Source organism: Pongo pygmaeus, chromosome 22, assembly GCF_028885625.2.
Source record: "Pongo pygmaeus isolate AG05252 chromosome 22, NHGRI_mPonPyg2-v2.0_pri, whole genome shotgun sequence".
Lineage (NCBI taxonomy): Eukaryota > Metazoa > Chordata > Mammalia > Primates > Hominidae > Pongo > Pongo pygmaeus.
In genome coordinates, this window is record NC_072395.2 from 5,461,732 (window position 1) to 5,481,173 (window position 19,442).

Consider the following 19,442-nt stretch of genomic DNA (forward strand, 5'->3'; position numbering starts at 1 on the left):
ATGTGAAAAGGAATGTGCAATGGAATGTGGAATGGAATGGAAAGGAACGTGGAATGGAATGGAATGGAACGTGAAATGGAATGTGGAATGGAAAGTTAAATGGAAAGAAACATGGAACTTCGAATGGAATGGAATTGAATGTACAATGAAATGGATTGGAATGGAATTTGGAATGGAAAGTGCAGTGGAATGGAATGTAATGTAGAATGGAATGGAATGGAATGTGGAATGGAATGTGAAACGGAATTGAATAGAATGTGGAATGGAATGGAATGGAATGGAATAGAATGTGTTTGGAATGTGGAATGGAATATGGAATGGATTGTGGAATGAAATGTGGAATGCAACGTGTAATGGAACGGAATGGAATGGAATGGAACGTGAAGAGGAACATGGAATGGAAAGTGGAATGGAACATGGAATGGAATGTGAAATGGAACGTGGAATGTAATGTGCAATGGAATATGGAATGGAACGTGGAATGTAATGGAATGGAATGTGGAATGCAACGTGGAATTGAATGGATGGAACGTGTAGTGGAATGTCGAATGAAATTTGTAATGGAATGTGGAATTTAACTTGAAATGGAATGTAATGGAATGTGGAATGGAATGTTTAATGGAATGGAATGGAATTTGGAAGAGAATGTGGAATGGAATGGAATGGAACGTGGAATGGATTGTGCAATGGAGCGTGGAATGGGATACGTAAGGAAACGAAAAGGAATGTGGAATGGAATGTGAAATGGAATGGAATGGAATGGAATGTGGAAAGGAATGGAATGGAATGTGGAATGGAAAGAATAGAATGTGGAATGGAATAGAATGGTATGGAATGGAGAATGGAATGGAATGGAATCGAATGTGGAATGGAATGGAATTTAGTGTGGAATTCAAAGGAATGGAATGTGGATTGGAAAGGAAAGGAAAGTGGAGTTGAATGGAATGGAATGGAATTGAATGAGAAATGGAATATGAAATTGAACGTGAAATGGAGTGGAATGCAATGTGGAACGAAATTAAATGGAACGTGGAATGGAATCCACTGGATTGTGGAGTGGAATGGAATGGAAGATGGAATGGAACTTGGCATGGAACGTGGAATGGAATGTGGAAGGAATGCAGAAAAGAATGGAATGGAATGTGGAATGGAACTTAATGCAATGCAGAATGGAATGTGGAATGAAATGGAATGGAATGTGGAATGGAATGTGTAATGGAGCCGAATTTGGAATGGAAAGGAATTTAATGGTATGGAATATGGAATGGAATGGAATGGAATGGAATGTAGTGTGCAGTGGAATCTGGAATATAATGGAATGGAACGTGTAATGGAACTGGGAATTGAACGTTGAATGGAACACGTAATGGAAGGTGGAATGGAACATGGAATGGAATGGAATGTGCAATGGAATGGAATGGATTGGAATGCAATGTGGAATGGAATGGAATGGAATGGAATGGAATGGAATGTGGAATTGAATTTGGAATATAATGGAACGGAATGTGGGATGGAATGGAATGCAACATGGAATGGAATGGAATGGAATGCAATGTGGAATGGAATGTGGAATGGAATAGAAGGCAATGTGGAATGGAATGGAATAGAATGGAATGTGGAATGGAATGGAATTGAATGTGCAAATTAATGTGAAATGAAATGGAATTTTGAATGGAATGGAATGGAATGTGGAATAGAATGGAATTTAGTGTGGAAAGCAAACGAATGAAATGTAGATTGGAAAGAAAGGAACGTGGAATTGAATGGAATGGAATGGAAATGAATGTGAAATGGAATTTAAAATTGAATATGAAATGGAATGTGAAATGGAATGTGGAACGAAATTAAATGGAATGTGGAATGGAATGGAATGGAAGGTGGAATGGAACTTGGTATGGAACATGGAATGGAATGTGGAAGGAATGAAGAAAAGAATGGAATGGAATGTGGAATGGAACTGAATGGAATGCAGAATGGAATGTGGAACGGAATGGAATGGAATGAGGAATGGAATGTGGAAGGGAACCGAATTTGGAATGGAAAGTAATTTAATAGTGTGGAATATGTAATGGAATGGAATGGAATGTAGTGTGCAGTGGAATTTGGAATGGAATGGAATGGAACATGTAATGGAACTTGGAATTGAAAGTGGAATGGAATGCGTAATGGAAGGTGGAATGGAACATGCAGTGGAAAGGAATGGAATGTAATGTGCAATGGAATGGAATGGAATGGAATGCAATGTGGAATTGACTGGAATGGAATGTGGAATGGAATGGAATGGAATGGAACGTGGAATTGAAGTTGGTATATAATCGAATGGAATGTGGGATGTAAAGCAACGCATCATGGAATGGAATGGAATGGAATACAATGTGGAATGGAATGTGGAATAGAATATGGAATGGAATGTGGAATGGAATGGAATGGATTCTGGAACTGGAATGTGGAATGGAATGGAAATGAATATGGAATGGAATGTGGAATGGAATGGAATGGAATATGGAATGGATTGGTATGGAATGTGTAATGGAATGGAATGGAATGTGTAATGGAGTGGAATGGTATGTGGAATGAAATGGAATGGAATGGAATGGAGTGGAATGCAATGAAATGTGGAAAGGAATGGAATGGAATACAGTGTGTAATAGAATGGAATTGATATTCGAAATGAATGGAATTGAATGGGGAATGGAATGGAAAGGAAAGTGGAATGGATGTGGAATGCAATGGGATGAATTGGAAAGGTAAGTGGAAATGAATGGAATGGAATATGGAATGGAGAGGAATGGAATGGACTGTGGAATGGAATGGAATGGAATTTGGAAAGGAATGCAATGGAATATGGAATCAAATGGAGTGGAATGCAATGAGAAATGGAATGGAATGCAATGTGCAATGGAATGGAAGGCAAAGTGGAATGGAATGGAATGGAATGTGGAATGGAATGGAATTGAATGTGGAGTGGAATAGAATGGAATTTAATTTGTAGTGGAATGGAATGCAATGTGGAATGGAATGGAATGTGGAATGGAATGGAATGTGGAATGAAATGGAATGGAATGGAATGCAATGTGGAATGGAATATAATAGAATGTGGAACGGAATGGATTGGAATGTCAAAAGAAGTTGAATGGAATGCAATGTGGAATGGAATGGACTGGAGTGTAATGTGGAATGGAAATGGATGGAATGGAATGTGGAATGGAATTCAATGGAATGTGGAATGGAATGGAAAGGAAGGTGGAATGGAAAGTGGAATGGAATGGAATATGGAATGGAACGGAAAGGAATGCAATGTGGAATGGAATGGAATGTGGAATGGAATGTGAGATGGAATTGAATGGATTGTGGAATGCAATGTCTAATGTAATGTAATGGAATGGAATGGAATGTGAAATGGAATGTGAAATGGAATGTGAAAAGGAATGTGTAATGGAATGGAAAGGAGTTTCGAATGTAACGTAGATTGCGATGTGGAATGGAATGGAATGAAATATGGAATATGAATGTGGAATGTAATGGAATAGAATGTGGAATGGATTGAGGAATGCAGTGCATTGCAATGTGGAATGGAATGGAATGTAAGATGGAATGGAATTCAATGGAATGTGAAGTAGAATGGAATGTGGAAGGGAGTGGAATGGAATATTTAATGGAATGTGGGATGGAATGCAATGGAATTTGGAATGGAATGTGGAATGCAATGTAATGGAATGTGGAATGGAATGCAATGGAATGTGGAATGGAATGCACTGGAGTGGAATGTGGAATGGAATAGAATGGAATGGAATGGAATGGAATGTGGAATGCAATGAAATGCAATGTGGAATGGAATGGAATTGAATATTGAATGGAATGCAATGGAATGTGGAATGGACTGGAATATAACATGGAATGGAACGTGAGATGGAAAGTGGAATGGATCGTGGAATGGAAAGTGGAATGGAAAGTTTAAAGGAACGTGGAATGCAAAGTGGAAGGGAATGGAATTGAAGGTGGAATGGAGTGGAATGCAATGGAACTGGAAGGAATGGAATGGAATGTGGAATGGAATGGATTGGAATGTAGAGTGGAAAGTTGAATGGAATGGAACGTGGAATGCAATGGAATGCAGTGGAATGAATTATGAAATGTAATGGAATGTAATCTGGAATGGAATATGGAATGGAATGGAAAGTGGAATAGAATGGAATGGGATGATATGGAATGGAATGGAATAGAATGTGGAATGGAATGGAATGGAATGTGAAATGGAATGGAATGGAATGTGGAATGCAAGGGAATGGAATGGTATGGAATGGAATGGAATGGAATGTGGAATGGAATTAAATGTAATGTGGAAAGGAATGCAATTCAATGGAATCTGGAATGGAATGTGGAATGAAACGTGGAATGTAATGGAATGGAACGTATAATGTAATGGAAAGTTATTTGGAATGGAATGCAACAGAATGTGGAATGGAATTGAATGGAAGGGAATACAATTTGAAATGGAATGGAATGGAATGCGGAATGGAATGGAATGGAAAGTGCAACCGAATGGAATGGAGTGGAATGTCGAATGGAATTGAAAGGAATGTGGAATGGATTGTGAAATGGAATGTGGAATGGAATGTGGAATAGAATGTATTAGAATGTGAAATGGAATATGGAATGGAATGTGGAATGGAATGGAATGGAAAGCGGAATGGACTGGAATGGAATAGAATGTGGAATGGAATGCAACAGAATTTGGAATGGAATGTGTAAGGGAATGGAATGGAGAGTGGAAAGGAACGTGGAATTGATTGTGGAATGGAATGGAATGGAGTGTGGAATGGAAAGTGAAACGGAATGGAATGGAAAGTGGATTGGAACGTGGAATTGAAGGTGGAAAGGAATCTGGAATGGAATGTGGAATGGATCGTGCAAAGGAATGGAATGGAATGTGGAATGGAATGTGGAATGGAATGTGGAATGGAAAAGAATGGAATGTGCAATGGAACGTGGAATGGAATGTGGAATGGAAAGGAATGGAATGTTCAATGGAATGTGGAATGGAATGGAATGTAGTGTGGAATGGAAAGTGAAGCGGAATGGAATGGAAAGTGGATTGGAACGTGGAATTGAAGGTGGAAAGAAATCTGGAATGGAATGTGGAATGGATCGTGCAAAGGAATGGAATGGAATGTGGAATGGAATGTGGAATGGAATGTAGAATGGAAAGGAATGGCAAGTACAAAGGAATGTGGAATGGAATGGAATGTGGAACGGAATGGAATGTGGAATGGAATGGAATGGGATGGGGAATGGAAAGTGGAATACAATGTGGAATGGAATGGAATGGAATGTGGAATGGAATCTGGAATGGACTGTGGAATGGAATGTGGATTGGAATGGAATGTGGAAATGAATGGAATGGAATGGAATGGAATGTGGAATGGGGTGTGGAAAGGAATGAAACTGAGTGCAGAATCCAATGTGGAATGGAATGGAATGGAATACGGAATGGAATGGAAAGGAACGGGGAATGGAACGTGGAATGGAACATAGAATGGAACATGGAAAGGAAAGTAGAATGGAACGAGGAATGGAATGGAATGTGTAATGGAATGCAATGGAATGCAATGTGGAATGGCGTGGACAGGAATGTGAAAAGGAGTGGAATGGCGTGGACAGGAATGTGAAAAGGAATGGAATGGAATGGAATGGAAATTGAAATGGAATGGAAAGTAATTTGGAATGGAACATGGAATGGAACGTAGAATGAAACGTGGAATGGAAATTGAAATGCAACGTGGAATGGAACATGGAATTGAATGTGGAATGGAATGTGGAATGGAAGGGAATGGAAAGTGGATCGGAAGGGGATGGAATGGGATGCAATGTGGAATGCAAAGGAATGGAATGTGGAATGGAATGTAAAATGGAATGGAATAGAATGTGAAATGGAATGGGATGGAATACGAAATGGAATGTGGAATGGAATGGAATGGAATGTAAAATGGAATGTGAAATGGAATTTAATGAAACGTGGAATGGAATGGAATGGAATGTGAAACGGAATGTGGAATGGAATGGAATGGAACTTAGAATGGAATGGAATGCAAAGTGAAATGGAACGGTAAGGAACTTGTATTGGAATGGAACGGAACGTGGAATGGAATGGAATGGTATATGGAATGTAATAGAATTGAATGTGAAATGCAATGGAATGAAATGTGGAATGGAATGGAATGGAATGGAATGGAATGTGGAATGGAAAGGAGTGGAAAGTTGAAAGGAATGTGGAATGGAATGGAATGGAATGCGGATGCAAAGGAATGGAATGTGGGATGGAATATAGAATGGAATGAAATGGAATGTGGAATGGAATGGAATGGAATGTGGAATGGAATTTGGAATGGAATGGAATGGTATGTTGAATGGAATGTGGTATGCAATGGATTGGAACGTTGAATGGAGTGTAAAGGAATGTGGAATGGAATGTGGAATGGAATGGAACGGAAAGTGGAATGGAATGTTGAATGGGATTTAATGGAATGTGTAATGGAATGTGGGACGGAATGGAATGGAAAGCGGAATGGAATGTGGAAATGAATGGAATGGAATGTGGAATAGAATGTGGAATGGAATGGAATGGAATGTGGAATGGTAAGTGGAATGGACTGTGGAATGGAATGGAATGGAATGTGGAATGGAATGGAATGGAAAGTTGAAGGATATGTGGAATGGAATGGAATGGAATGCAATGTGGAATGGAATGGAATGGAATGGAATGGAATGGAATGGAATGGAATGGAATGTGGAATAGAATGGAATGGAATGGAATGTGCAATGGAATGGAATGGAATTTGGAAAGGAATGGATTGGAATGGAATGTTGAATGGAAAGGAATGGAATGGAATGTGGAATGGAATGAAATCTAATGTGCAATGGAATGGAATCAAATGTGGAATGGAATGGAATGGAAAGCAATGTGGAATGGAATGGAAGGCAATGTGGAATGGAATGGATGGCCATGTAGAAAGGAATGGAAAATAACGTGGAATGGAATAGAATGTAATTAAATGTGGAATGGAACGGAATGGAATGCAATGTGGAATGGAATACAAGGGAATGTGGAATGCAATGTATTGCAATGTGCCATGAAATGGAATGAATGTGGAATCGAATGGAATGGAATGTGGAATGGAATTGAGTGGAATATGGAAATTAATGGACTGGAATGGAGTGAGGAATGGAATGGAATTGAATGTGGAATGGAATAGAATGAAATGTGGAATGGAATACAATGAAATGTGGAATGGAATTTGGATTTGATTGGAAAGGAATGGAATGGAATGTGGAATGGAATGGAAAGTGGAACGGAATGGAATGTGGAATGGAATGGATTGGAATGTGGAATTTAAAATAATGAAATTTGGAATTGAACGTACAATGGAATGGAAGGGAATGGAATGAAATTTTGAATGGAAGGGACTGGAATGAAATGTGGAATGCAATGCAATGGAATGTCGAATGGAATGGAATGGAATGTGGAATGGAAAAGAATGGAATGCAGGGAGGAATGGAATGTGTTGGAAAGTTGAATGGAATGGAAAGGAATGTGGAATGGAATGGAATGGAATGGAATGGAATGTGGAATGCAATGGAATTGAATGTGGAAAGGAATGGAATTGAATGTGGAATGGCATGGAATGGAATGGAATGTGGAATGGAATGGAATGGAATGTGGAATGGAATGGAATGCAATGTGGAATGCAACGGAATGGAAAGTGGAGTGGAATGGAAAGTGGAATGCAATGGAATTGAATGTGGAAAGGAATGGAATTGAATGTGGAATGGAATAGAATGGAATGTGGAATGGAATGGAATGCAATGTGGAATGCAAAGGAATGGAAAGTGGAGTGGAATAGAATGCAATATGTAATGGAATGGAATGTGGAATGTAATGGAATGGAATGTGGAATGGAATGGAATGGAAACGAATGTGGAATGGAACGGAACGGAAACTGGAATGGAATGTGGAATGGAATGGAATGCAATGTGGAGTGCAATGGCATGGAATGCAATGCGGAATGGGATGGAATGGAATGCAGTGTGGAATTGAATGTAAAGAAATATGGAATGGAATGGAATGGAATGTAGAACGGAATGGAATTCAATGTGGAATGTAATGCAATGCCATGTGGAATGGAATGGAATGGAATGTGGAGTGAAATGCAATGGAATGTGGAACGGAATGTGGAATGGAATGGATCTTGGAATGGAATGTGGAATGGAATGCAATGGAACGAGGAATGGAATGTATAATGGAATGCAATGCAATGCTTAATGGAATGTGGAAAGGAACGGAATGGAATGTGGAATGGAATGGAGCGGAACATGGAATGGAACGGAAAGGAACGCAATGTGGAATGGAATGGAATGAAATGTGGAATGGAATGGAATGGAATGTGGAATGGATTGGAATGGAATGTGGAATGCAATGTGGAATGGAATGTGGAATGGAATGGAATGCAACTGAATGGAATGTGGAATGGAATGGAATGGAATGGAATGTGGAATTTAATTGTATTGAGTGTGGAGTGGAATGGAATGGAACGGAAAGGAATGTGGAATGGAATTTAAAGTGGAATGGAATGGAATCGAATGTGGAATGGAATGGAAGGGAATGGAATGGAATGCAAAATAGAATGTGCAATGGAAAGTGAAATGAAATGTGGAAAGGAATGTGGAATATAATGCAATGGATAGTGGAATGGTATGGAGTGGAACGTGGAATGGAATGGAACGGAGCGTCATGGAATGGAGTGGAAAGTCAAATGGAACGTGTAATGGAACGAGGAATGGAATCTGGAATGGAACGTGGAATGGATTGTAATTGAATGTGGAATGGAATGTGGAATGCAGTGCATTGAAATTTGGAATGCAATGGAAAGGAATATGGAACGCAATGCAATGGAATGTGAAGTGGAATGTAATGTGGAATGCAATGTGGAATGGAATGGAATGGAATTCGGAATGGAATTTGGGATGGAATGCATTGGAATTTGGAATGGAATGTGGAATGAAATGCAATGCAATTTGGAATGGAATGCGATGGAGTGAAATGTGGAATGGAATGGAATGGAATGGAATGGAATGGAATGTGGAATGCAATGAAATTCAATGAGGAATGGAATGCAATTGAATATTGAATGGAATGCAATGGAATATGGAATGGACTGGAATAGAACATGGAATGGAACGTGGGATGGAAAGTGGAATGAAACGTGGAATGGAAAGTGGAATGGAATGTTTAAAGGAAGGAAGAATGGAACGTGGAAGGGAACGGAATTGAAGGTGGAATGGAGTGCAATGCAATGGAAATGAAAGGAATGGAATGGAATATGGAATGGAATTGATTGGAATGCAGAGTGGAAAGTGGAATGGAATGGAAAGTGGAATGCAATGGAATGGAGTGGAATGGAATGTGAAATGGAATGGAATGGAATCTGGAATGGAATATGGAATGCAATGGAATGTGGAATAGAATGGAAAGGAATGATGTGGAATAGAATGGAAACGAATGATATGGAATGGAATGGAATGGAATGTGGAAAGGAATGGAATGGAAAGTGGAATGCAATGGAATGCAATGGTATAGAATGGAATGGAATGGAATGTGGAATGGAATTAAATGTAATGTGGAAAGGAATGCAATGGAATGGAATGTGGAATGGAATGTGGAATGAAACGTGGAATGGAATGGAATCAAACGTATAATGTAATGGAAAGTAACATAGAAAGGAATGCAGCAGAATGTGGAATGGAATTGAATGGAAGGGAATACAATTTGAAATGGAATGGAATGGAATGTGGAATGGAATAGAATTGAATTTGCAATGGAATGGAATGGTGTGGAATATGGAATGGAATTGAATGGAATGTGGAATAGATTGTGAAATGGAATGTGGAATGGAATGTGGAATAGAATGTATTAGAATGTGGAATGGAATGTGGATTGGAATGTGGAATGGAATGGAATGGAAACTGGAATGGAATGAAATGGAATGGGATGTGGAATGGAATGCAACGGAATGTGGAATAGAATGTGTAAGGGAATGGTATGGAAAGTGGAATGGAACGTGGAATAGATTGTGGAATGAAATGTGGAATGGAATGGAATGGAATGTGGAAAGGAAAGTGAAATGGAATGGAATGGAAAGTGGAATGGAACATGGAATGGAACTTGGAAAGTAATCTGGAATGGAATGTGGAATGGAACATGCAAAGGAATGGAATGGAATGTGGAACGGAATGTGGAATGGAATGTGGAACAGAAAAGAATGGAATGTGCAATGGAATGTGGAATGGAATGGAATGTGGAATGGAATGGAATGTGGAAAGGAATGGAATGAAATGGGGAATGGAATGTGGAATGCAATGTGGAATGGAATGGAATGGAATGTGGAATGGAATCTGGAATGGAATATGGGATGGAACGTGGATTGAAATGGAATGTGGAAAGGAATGGAATGGAATGGAATGGAATGTGGAATGGGATGTGGGGAGGAATGAAATGGAGTGCGGAATCCAATGTGGAATGGAATGGAATTTAATCGGAATAGAATGGAATGGAATGGAACGGGGAATGGAACGTGGAATGGAACGTAGAATGGAACATGGAAAGGAAAGTAGAATGGAACGTGGAATGGAATGGAATGTGTAATGGAATGCAATGGAATGCAATGTGGAATGGCGTGGACAGGAATGTGAAATCGCATGGAATAGAATGGAATGGAATTTGAAATGGAATGGAATGTAATTTGGAATGGAACATGGATTGGAATGTGGACTGGAACGTGGAATGGAAATTGGAATGCAACGTGGAATGGTACATGGAATTGAATGTGGAATGGAAAGTGGAATGGAAGGGAATGGAAAATGGAATGGATTGGGATGGAATGCGTCGCAATATGGAATGCAAAGGAATGGAATGTGGAATGGAATGTAAAATGGAATGGAATAGAAAGTGAAATGGAATGGGATGGAATAAGGAATGGAATGTGGAATGGAATGGAATGGAATGTAGAATGGAATGTGAAATGGAATTTAATGTAAAGTGGAATGGAATGCGATGAAATGTGGAATGGAACGTGGAATGGAAAGGAATGGAACGTGGTATGGAATGGAATTGAATGTGAAACGGAACGTGGAATGGAAGGGAATGGAACATAGAATGGAATGGAATGCAACGTGAAATGGAATGGAAAGGAACTTGGATTGGAGTGGCACGGAACGTGGAATGGAATGGAATGGATTATGGAATGTAATGGAATTGAAAGTGGAATGCAATGGAATGGAATATGGAATGGAATGGAACGGAATGGAATGTGGAATGGAATGGAGTGGAAAGTGGAAAGGAATGTGGAATGGAATGGAACGGAATGTGGATGGAAAGGAATGGAATGTGGGATGGAATGTGGAATGGAATGAAATGGAATGTGGAATGGAATGGAATGGAATGTGGAACGGAATGGAATGGAATGGGGAATGGAATGGAAAGTGGAACGGAATGTGGAATGGAATTTGGAATGGAATGGAATTTGGAATGGAATTTGGAATGGAATTTGGAATGGAATATAATGGAATGTTGAATGGAATGTGAAATGCAATGGATTGGAAAGTTGAATGGAGTGTAATGGAATGTGGAAAGGAATGTTGAATGGAATGGAACGGGAATTGGAAAAGAATGTTGAATGGGATGGAATGGAATGGGTAAGGGAATGTGGGACGGAATGGAATGGAAAGCGGAACGGAATGTGGAATGGAATGGAATGGAATCTGGAATGGAACGTGGAATGGAATGGAATGGAATGTGGAATGGTATATGGAATGGACCGTGGAATAGAATGGAATGGAATGTGGAATGGAATGGAATGGAAAGTTAAAGGAAATGTGGTATGGAATGGAATGGAATGCAATGTGGAATGGAATGGAATGGAATGTGGAATGGAATGGAATGGAATGTGCAATGGAATTGAATGGAATGTGCAATAGAATGGAATGGAATTTGGAATGGTATGGATTGGAACGGAATGTGGAATGGAATTGAATGGTATGGAATAATATGTGGAATGGAACGTAATGGAATACGTAATGGAAAGTGGAAGGGAATGCAAAGGTATGTGGAATGGAACGTGGAATGGAACGGAATGGAATGTGTAAAGGAATAGAACGGAATGTATAATGGATTGAGGAATGGAACGAGGAACATAATGGAATGGATTGTGGAATGAAATTGAAAGGAATGGAATGCGCAACAGAAGGGAATGGAAAGTGGAATGGAATGGAAGGGAATGCAATGTGGAGTGGAATGGAATGTGGAATGGAATCGAAAGGAAAGGAATGTGAAATGGATTCGAATGGAACGCAGTATGGAATGGAAAGGAATGGAAAGGAATGTGGAATGGAATGGGATGCAATGTTTAATGGAAGGGAACGGAATGTGGAATGGAACGGAATGGAAGGTGGAATGGAAAGAGGAGTGGAATGGAATAGAAAGTGGAAAGGAATGGAATCGAATGTGGAATGGAATGTGGAATTGAATGGAATGGAATATGGAATGGAATGTGGAATGGAATGGAATGGAATGTGGAATGGAACGTGAAATGGAATGGAATGGAATGGAACGTGGAATTCAATGTGGAATGGAATGTGGAAGAGAAAGAGGAATGGAATGGAATGGAATATGGAACGTAATGGAATGGCATGGAATGAGGAATTGAATGTGCAATGGAATGGCAAGGAATGTGGAATGGAAGGGAATGGAATGTGGAATGGAAGGGAATGGAATGTGGAATGGAGAGGAATGGAATGTGGAATGGAATGGGGAATCGAAAGTGGAATGGAACGTTGAATGGAACGTGGAAAGGAACAGGGAATTGAACGTGGAAAGGAACGTGGAGTGGAACGTGGAAAGCAGCGTGGAATGGAATGAAATGGAATGTGGAATGGACTGGAATCGAATGGTAACTGAAAAGGGAAGAAATGGAATGTGGATTAGAATGGAATGGAATGTGGAAAGCAATGGAATGGAATGCAATGTGGAATGGAATGGAATGTGGAATGGAATTGAAAGGACTGGAATTTGAAGTGGATTCAAACGGAATGCAATGTGGAATGGAATGGAATGGAAAGTGGAATGGAATGGGATGCAATGTTTAATAGAATGGAATGGAACGTGGAATATAAAGGAATGGAATGTGGAATGGAATGTGGAATGGAAAGTGGAATAGAATGGAATGGATCGTGGAATGGAATGGGACGTCTAATATAGTGGAACGTGCATTGCAATGGAATGGAACATGGAATGCAAAAGAATGGAAAGTGGAGTGCAATGGAATGGAAAGTGGTATGAAATTGTACGAGGAATGCACTGGAATGGAAAGTGGAATGGAAGGTGGAAAGCAATGGAATGGAATATGGAATGGAATGGATTGGAAGGTGGAATGGAATGTGCAGTGGAACGGAATGGAACGTTGAATGGAATGAGGAATAGAACGTGGAATGGAATGGAATAGATGGTGGAATGGAACGTGGAATGGAACGAGAATGGAACGTGGAATGTAACGTTGAATGGAATGAAAGGTGAAATGGAGTGGAATGGACAGTGAAATGCGATATTTAATGCAATGGAATGTAATGTTGAATGGAATGGAATGAAATGGGGAATGGAATGGAATGGAATTGGGAATGGAATGTGGAATGGAATAGAATGGAATAGAATGGAATGTGGAATGTAATGTGTAATGGAACGTGCAATGGAAAGGAATGGAATGTGGAATTAAACGTGGAATGGAATGGAAAGGAATGTGGAATGGAATGGAAAGGAATGTGGAATGGAATGGAATGGAATGGAATCTGGATTGGAATGGAATTGAATGGAGTGGACTGTGGAAAGCAATGGAATGTGGAATAGATTGCAATGGAATGTGTAGTGGAATTAAAAGGGATGTGGAATGGAATGGAATGGAATGGAAAGGAATGTGGAAGGGAATTGAATGTGGAATGGATTGGAATGTGGAATTGATTGGAATGAAATGTGGAATATATTGGAATGGAATGTGGAATGGAATGGAATGGAATATGGAATGGAACGGAATGGAATATGAAAAGAAATGTGGAAAGGAATGGAACGTTATGTAATGGAATGTGGAATGCAATGCACTGGAACATGGAAAGGAATGGAATGGAATGGAAAGTGAAATGAATATTGTAAGGAATGTGGAATGTAATGCAAAGAATGTGGAATAGAATGGAAGGGAATGTGGAATCGAAGAGAAAGTGGAACGGAATGGAATGCAATGTGGATTGGAATGGAAAGGAATGTTGAATTTAATGGAATGTGGAATGGAATGGAATGCAATTTGGATTCGAATGGAATGCAATTTGGAATGGAATGGAATGGAATGGACTCTGGAATGTAATGTAATGGAATTTGGATTGGGATTGAAGTTAATGTTGAATGGAATGGAATGGAATGTGGAATGGAATTGAATGTAATGTGGAATGGAATGGAATGGAATTTGGAAACGAATTTGGAATGGAATGTGGAATGGAATGTGGAATGGAAAGTGAAATGGAATGGAATGTGGAATGGAATGTGGAATGACATGGAATGGAATGTTGAATGGATAGTGGAATGGAATGTGGAAAGCTATTTGGAAGGGACTGGAATGGAATGTGGAATGGAATGAGAAATGAGGTGGAATGGAATGTGAAATGAGATGGAATGGAATGTTGAATGCAATGGAATGGAAAGTGGAATGGAACGTTTAATGGAATGGAATGGAATGTGGAATAGAACGGAATGTAATGGAATGTGGAATGGAATGGAATGTGGAATGGAATGGGATGGAATGTGGTATGGCATCGAATGGAATCTGGAAAGAAACGGAGTGGAATTAGGAATGGACTGTGGAATGGAACACTGCATGGAATGCGGAATGAAATGTAATGGAATGTGGAATGGAATGTGGAATAGAATGGCATGGAATGGAATGGAATTTGGAATGAAACTTGGATTGGAAAGTGGAATGGAATTTGAATGTAATTTGGAACGGAACGTCAAATGGAAAGTGGAATAGAAAGTGGAAAGGAATGCGGAATGGAATGTGCAAAGCAATGGAATGGAATGGAATGGAATGTGGAATGGAATGTGGAATGGAAAGAATGGAAAGTGGAATGGAATTTAGTGGAATGGAACGTGGAATGGAACGGAATGGAATGCAGAATGGAATGGAATGGAATTGAATGTGGAATGGAATGGAATGGAATGTGGAATGGGATTGAATGGAATGGAAAGTGGAATGGAACGGAACATGGAGAGGAATGGAATGGAGTGGAATGGGACGTGGAATGGAATGGAATTTGCAGTGGAATGGAATGTGGAATAGAATGGATTGGAAGGTGGAATGGAATAGAATGTAACGTGGAATGGAATGGAATGGAATGTGGAATGGAATTAAATGGAAAATAGAGTAGAATGGAATGGAAGGTGGAATGGAATGGAATGGAATGTGGAAAGTATCGTAGAATTGAATGGAATACAATGTGGATTGGAAAGTGGAATGGAACGTGGAATGGAAAGTGAAACGGAATGGAATGGAAAGTGGAATGGAACGAGGAATGGAACGTGGAATGGAACGTCGAATGGAACGTGAAATGGAAAGTGAAATGGAACATGGAATGGAATGTGGAATGTGGAATGGAATGGAATGGAATGTGGAATGGAATTCAACGAAATGTTGACTAGAATGTAGAATGGAATGGAAAGCAAAGTGGAATAGAATGTGTTATGGAATGGAATTGAATGTGGAATGGAATTGAACTTAATGTGGAATGGAATGTAGAATTGAATGGAAAGCATTCTGTAATAGAATGTGGAATGTAATTGAATGGAATGTGGAATGGAATGTAGAATGGATTGGAAAGCAAAGTGTAATAGAATGTGGAGTGGAATGAAATGCGGAATGGAATGGAATGGAATGTGTAATGGAAGGTAAAGGAATGGATTGTGGAATGGAACTTGGAATGGAATTGAATGGAACCTGGAATGTAACTTGGAAAGGAATAGAATGGAATGTGGAATGGAATGGGAAATGGAATGGAAGGGAACGTGGAATGTACAGTGGAATGGAATGGAATGTAACGTGGAATGGAATGAGGAATCGAATGGAATGGAAAGTGGAATGCAAAGTGGAATGAAATGAAATGGAACATTGAATGGAACGTGAAATGGAATGTGGAATGTGGAATGGAATTGAATATGGAAAGGAATGGAATGGAATGTGGTATGGAAAGTAATGGAATCTGGAATGGAATGTGGTATCGAATGGAATGGAATGTGGAGTGGAATTGAATGGCTTTTGGAATGGAATGGAAAGAAAAGGAATGTGGAATGGAAAGCGGAATGAAATGGAATGGAAAGTGGAATAGAAAAGAATGGAATGTGGAAAAAAATGTGGAATGGAATGGAATGGAATGTGGAATGGAACGTGGAATGGAATGTGGAATGGGACGTGAAATGGAATGGAATGTCGAATGGAATGTGGACCGGAATGTGGAATGGAATGGAATGGAATGTGGAATGGAAAGTGGAATGAAATGGAATGGAATGTGGAATGGAAAGGAAAGGAATGTGGAATGGAGTGGAATGCAATGTGGAATGCAATGGAATAGAACGTGGAAAGGAACGTGGAATGGCACGTGGAATGGAACGTGGAATGGCACGGGGAATGGAACGTGGAGAGGAACGTGGAGTGGAACATAGAATGGAATGTGGAATGGAATGGAATGGAATGTGGAATGGAACGTGGAATGGAAAGTGGAATGGAATAGAATGGAATGTGGAATGGAATGTGAAATGGAATTGAAGAGAATGTCGAGTGGAATGGAATGGATTCTGGAATGGAATGGAATGGAATGGAAAGTGGAATGGAAAGCAGAATGAAATGGAATGGAATGTGTAATCGAATGGAATTGATTGTGGAATAGAAAGTGGAATTGAAAGGAATGGAATGTGGAATCGAATGTGGAATGGAATGTGGAATGGGACGTGGAATGGAAAGGAATATGGAATGGTATGGAATGGAATGTACAATTGAACGTGGAATGGAATGGAATGGAATGGGTAATGGTTTGTGTAATGGAATGAGGAATGGAAAGTGAAATGGAATTGAATTTGTAATGGAAGTTAAAGTGGAATGGAATAGAATGGAATGTGGCAAGGAATGGAAAGGAATGTGGAATGCAATGGAATGGAATGGAATGGAAAGTGGAATGGAATGGAATGTGGAATGGAATGGAATGGAATGTGGAATGAAATGGAGTGGAATGGAATGCGGAATGGAATGGAAAGGAACGTAGAATTGAATGGAATTGAAAAGGGAATGGAATGTGGAATGGAAAGTGGAATGGAATGGAATGTGGAATGGAATGTGGAATGGAATGGAATGGAGTGGAATGGAATGCGGAATGGAATGGAAAGGAAGATGGAATGCAATGGAATGGAATTGAACGTGGAATTGAACGGAATGGAATGGAAAGTTGAATGCAATGGAATGGAATGGAACGGAAAATTGAATGGAATTGAACAGGGAAAGGAATGTGGAATGGAAAGTGGAAGCGAATGGAATGGAATGTGGAATGGAATGGAACGGAATGGAATGTGGAATGGAATGGAAAGGAATGTGGAATAGAATGGAATTTAATGGAATGTGTAATGGAATGTGGAAGGGAATGTGGAATGCAATGGAATCGAATGTGGAAGGCAATTGAAATTGGAATGGAATGGAATGGAATGTGGATTGGAATGGAATGGAATGTGAAATGGAATTTGGAATGGAATGTGGAAAGGAATGAATTGGAATTTGGAATTTAAAGTGGAATGGAATGGAACATGGAATGGAATGTGTAATGGAAGGTGGAATGCAATGTGGAATGGAATATAGAATGAAATGTAGCATGGAATGTGGAATGGAATGGAATTGAATGTGGAATGGAACGGAATGGAATGTGGAATGTAACGTGGAATGGAAAGCGGAATGGAATGTGGAAGCGAATGGAATGGAATGTGGAATGGAATGGAACAGAATGGAATGTGGAATGGAATGGAAAGGAATGTAGAATATAATGGAATTTAATGGAATGTGTAATGGAATGTGGAAGGGAATGTGGAATGCAATGGAATCGAATGTGGAAGGCAATTGAAATTGGAATGGAATGGAATGGAATGTGGATTGGAATGGAATGGAATGGAATGTGGATTGGAATGGAATGGAATGGAATGTGAAATGGAATTTGGAATGGAATGTGGAAAGGAATGAATTGGAATGTGTAATTTAAAGTGGAATGGAATGGAACATGGAATGGAATGTGTAATGGAATATGGAATGAAATGTAGCATGGAATGTGGAATGGAACAGAATTGAATGTGGAGTGGAACGGAATGGAATGTGGAACGTAATGTGGAAAGGAATGTGGATTGAAACGTGGAATGGAATGTGGAAAGCAATGGAATGGAACGTGGAATGAAATGTGGAATGGAACGGAATAGAATGTGGAATGGAATGTGCAATGGAATGTGGAATGGAATGGAAAGGAACGTGGAATGGAAGGTGGAGTTGTATGGAAAGGATAGTGGAAAGGAATATAATGGAATGTGAAATGGTATGTGGAATGGAATGGAATGGAATGTGGAATGAAATGTGGAATGGAATGGAATGGAATGGAATGTGGAATGGAATGTGAAATGGAAAGGACATTAATGTGTTATGGAATTTTGAATGGTATGTGGAATGAAATGGAATGGAATGTGGAATGGAACGGATTGGAACAGAATATGGAATGGAATGGAATGGAATGTGGAATGCAATGTAATGGAATGGAACGTGGAATTGAATGGAATGGAATGGGATGTGGAATTGAATGGAATTGAATGGGGAAAGGAATGTGGAATCGAAAGTGGAATGGAATGTGGAATGGAATGGAACGGAATGTGGAAAGGAATGGAATGGCACGTGTTATCGAATGTGGAATTGAACATGGGATAGAAAGTGTAATCGAATGTGGAATTTAACATGGGATAGAATGTGGAATCAAATCTGGAATGGAACGGAATGGAATATGGAAAGTAATGTGGAATCGAGTGTGGAATGGAAAGTGGAATGGAATGGAATGGAATGTGGAATGGAACGTGGAAATGAATGGAATGGAATGGAATGGAATCTGGAATGGAATGGAATGGAATGGAATCTGGAATGGAATGGAATGAAATGTGGAATGGAATGAGGAATTGAATGTGGAATGGAATGTGCAATGGAATAGAGAGAAATGTGGAATGCAATGCGGATTTTAATGGAATGGAATGTGGAATGGAATTTAATGGACATTGAAATGGAACGTGGAAT